Here is a 4385-nt window from a genome sequence, read left to right as displayed (position 1 = left end):
AGAACAGAATTGCAGAACCACTGGGTTTGATGGCATTGGCCTTAGATGGTCCCTGGCTGCCTTCAAGCATGGATTAAGGGATGAGAAGGTAAGCATAGGCAAAAATCCTGATTCAGGAGTCAGTCCCCTGACTTCACTGGTGGCCGTGTACACACAGAAATGGATGCAGCCTGCATGGCCAGCCAGCTGCTGCTAGATCACCTTTTGGAAACTGCCAATACTGCTTAAGGACAGGCTCCAGCAAGTCTCTTGGGTGCCTGAGTGCTGATTGATTGCTGTGAGACTGTAGGCGCCTAAATGTATTGGGCCCAAAGCTTTCCTAATCCTCTCCTTGCCTTCCCTTTCAGGAAATCAAAAGACTAGAACTGGCTTGTTTGGGAAGCATAAAGGTTCTCTAGCAAGCAAGAATATGCAGGTGTGTCACTTAATTCTGGAATTTATTGATTACATGATACAGAATCCCAAGCCAAATAATTTGTCCATCAGGTAGATTAGCATGTAATCCTCACAAATTTCATACCTGGTCTGCATTAAAGCTGTAAATATAATTTGAGCATTGTGCACTTCTGCAAGCAAAGACTTCCCATAAGACTTAGGGACTGAGCCCATCAGTCTAGGTGGATGCATGAGCACCAGGCATCCCTCCCCAGCTTGTTCCCAATATCCTCTCCTCTTACAAGAAACATCAGCCTTATTGCGAATTTTCCCTCCTTCCTTTAGAGGCAGGGTTGGAAAGGTTCTGTTGAAATACACTATTTATCTGGTTGCCTTCTTCCTTGCTGCTTCCTTCAAACCTTGATCCTGAACCTGCAGACCTCTCCAGCCCTTCCCCAGCAGCAAAAGCAGAGTGCAGAAGTGACCTCCTGCTACTGCCACAGTGCTGTGCCAGGGTCTGAAATTCAGACTTTTGGCTTCAGGCAGAGGGATGGCCCCACATGTTTGCAAAAGACCTCTCCTAAGGAGCCGTGGCACTGGGTAAAAAGGTGCGGCACTGGTGTTTTTATATTGCCAGAGGGAGAGAGTCAAGCGAGTTGATGGAAGAGGTTGGAGGGAAGAGGTTGGGCAGCTTTGCCCATCATACAAATGCTGGAAACATAAATGAATGTTTGCTGGACTGAATAAATACGTGTGTCTTCAGCATTAACAAAACACTTCCGTGTAGACAAACCCACCAAAGAAACCAAATAATAACAGAAATTATCCTGCAGAGCATGAGATTTCATTGGAATAAACAGTTTAATAGCTATTTCTGCCCCTACTTAGTTGTGAGCCACTTTCCTCAGAGGTGAGTAATTGAGGAAGAGCTACTGGTAGTTTAGCAATAATGGTTAATGAACTGAAAAATGATCTGTTTGCAGGAGGATTAATCGCTCTCTGCACATTTACCTCATGTGGCTTGGTCAGTGAAAAGAGGAAATATCTTATGGCATGGGCCTGCAGATTTCAGCCTTCAGCTCTCGGGCTGAAGTCACTCCTGCCATAGCCTGGCTTGCAGAGGAACATTGCCTAAGTCTGGCAGGGTAATGACCAAACCAGGTTTCTTCTTGGTGGTTTCTCTGTCTAAGCAATAAAGCATCACTCTACTTTTTAGCTCTTCTCAGAAGACCTAGCCACATAAGTCACTACATACCCGAGATTTTAGCTTCATTGTTGAAAATATGTTTTATCAATGGGAAAGTGAACACTTGTGAGCTACCCTGCCCTTAAAAACAAAATCCTGGAGGAGACCAGAGGTGTACGTTTTACCACGAGATAAACTCAGCAACGGCTGAAGCTGGTGAAGTTGCCCTTACGAGGTTATTTCCAGGTAAAAGCTGAAGGTGCCTTGTTGCCACTGTGGTGCCACAAGGAGAATGGTATCAGGGACTGGTGTATGTTAAAAGTTTACATCTCCACGTAGGCTTGGATTTACTGGCCAGTGGGGGAGAAGGCAGAAATGATGGATGTAAACGGAATATTCCCCAGCGTCAACACTGCTGATGCAGTCTGTGGTCCTTGTTATGTATGGAGAGAAGTTAATATAATTTTTCATCTCCTCATGAAAAGTAGCTTTTGGAAATATGCATGTACAATTATTTTAGTAAAGCATATGCTCTACAGAGAGAATGGTGTAACAACTGGGACCTCCAGGAATCTGCTTTCCAGCATTAAATAGAGCTTTTTCTCATGCTTTTGCATGGGCTGAAGCAATGGTGGCTTTCATTTCAATGCCCAAGGAATATAAAAAGCTACCTCCATTGCAGGTTCATTAATACAAGAGAGAGAGAAGATTAAACCTAGAAAGGGAACTGAATGATCCAGTTCTAGGGCTTGCACAGTGAACACATCTAATCTTTTATCTGCATGGAGAGCTGACTTTTCTACAACACACTAAATGAAATAGTTGGCCTAAGAGGGAAGCAATATGACAGTATAAAAAATGGGCATTAGAAGCATGGGCTTCAGCCCCACCAGTAAACCCAACAATAAGATCCAGTCAACATCTGCAGAAAAGCTGTGCCCACAATGAGAGGCATCCAACAATCTCAGCTTCTGTCCATGTAACTGAAATCCAAATTCTATTTTAGAGACATAGGTGTAGAAAAAACACACATTAAAAAAGGTATTTTAGATTCCCTTGGTACCTAAATATTCATTTCTAACAATAGTGGTGCCTGTGATGGTGGTCTGTTGCCACATGTCTTCCGCCTAATTCTGGCCTAATATTCATCCCAGTGTTTAGTGCAGTTTCTTTCATTGTGTTTTAATTTCTGTAGCTTTGCATTCTATCAGTTATAACTAAGTAACATCAGACTGCAATTTAATTATAACACAATCAGCGGTTCTGGTCAATTAGAACGAGATCAAGTGCCATGCAAATCTGTTATGGTAGAAAACAATACTGAAAGAAGCACTTGGAGTCTCTAGTTAAAGGACACTGCTGTGCCTGTGCGGTCCCATCCAGGCAGTTTAAATTCAGCATATGGGAGATATAGGCATATACCTTCCCTGCCACTTGCCAAGATGTGAAGTAACCGAGTCCATTCCTCCTCTTTGCCAAAGCTGAGGGGTTTGTGGTCCACTCTCATTGGAGGCTGTACCAGATGAAATTTTCTTCTGGCCCTCCAAATTTGCCTGGTGACTACAGGCTGGGGGTGATACCCCTCAACCTCCTCCCATGGGATCTTCAGGCATGAGACCTCCCCCCCTGCCCTGGGGGCTGGGACAGGGCAGCAAGGTTGGCAGCAGGCACTGTTGTTTAGGGAGGAGAAGTTATCACAGATGTGATGACCTCTGCTTGCAGGTCACTATGCAGCACCTCAAATAACTGGATATTGTGAGAACACCAAAGCAAAGGGACCTTGATGGACTAATTGCTCGACCAAGATAATTTTAATCAGGCCTCTCATAAAACTACCTGGAAGAACTGTAAGGGTATTTTGAATTGGCCACTGACTGTTGGTGGTAATTTGCTGCAGCTGCAAGGTGTAGCTCATGAATGTCCTCAGGCTTCACATGGCAGCGTTCCTGGTGCAAGCATCTCTGGAGCTACAGGTGCTTTGCAATTTCCCTATAGCACTGTATAAAAAAGGTGCCTTTTGAATTACTCTCATAGTCATGAACCACAGTGCTAGCTGGTCCAGAGACATTAGTAGTGTAGGGCCCACTGGTTGAAGTTTTACTGAGACTTTTTGAAAAGAACAGAAGCACTCAAACAAGAGGAGAGCAAATGCATCACATGCTCTGCTTTGTAAATGGGGAAGGGCTTCTGAGCAGATAAAAAAATCTTTTAATATCACGTAAGCCATTTGTTCACTTAGCCACAGCAGAGCTAACAAAACCAAATGTTGTCAGCTCACAGTTTAATTGCAATGCTGGTAAGCCCTGTGGTGCCTCTTGGGGTTTTTGTTTGTTTTGTTTCGTTTTTTGGTTTGTGGGTGTTTTAAAAGACAAAACAGCTTGTAAAGGCAAACAAGTATAGGAGATTTTGCTTCTTTTGTTTACCTGTTTTTTGCTTTGAAATAAGTGTTTTAGTCCTCCTGCTTGGATGAATTAATTCTTGAATGAATTTAAATTCCTTGCCCAAGAGCCCAGCAGAGCCCGTTTGAGAGGTTCAGACTGGAAAGGGCTTCCAGGTGGTTGTTGTGAGTGAGGAGGTTTTGCTCAGCCCAGACAATATAATCATCTATTCCCCTGAGTGCCTAATGAGAAACTCAGTGCAGGCTAATTTAAGGTTTGTTGTAAGAAATGGGAAGTTTAGAGGTACCTCATAAAACTGAACCCTTTTCACTATCGAAAACATCCCTCAGCAGAAAGGTTACAGAGCTCTTTAATTCCATAGAGTTTGCACACAGGTTTCATGTGTTCATTCAGCTCTGGCAGCTCATTTTCTGAATACTCCAGCA

Source organism: Mesitornis unicolor, unplaced genomic scaffold (assembly GCF_000695765.1).
Source record: "Mesitornis unicolor isolate BGI_N332 unplaced genomic scaffold, ASM69576v1 scaffold7025, whole genome shotgun sequence".
NCBI classification, from domain to species: Eukaryota; Metazoa; Chordata; class Aves; order Mesitornithiformes; family Mesitornithidae; genus Mesitornis; species Mesitornis unicolor.
Note: the sequence above shows the minus strand (reverse complement) of the source record.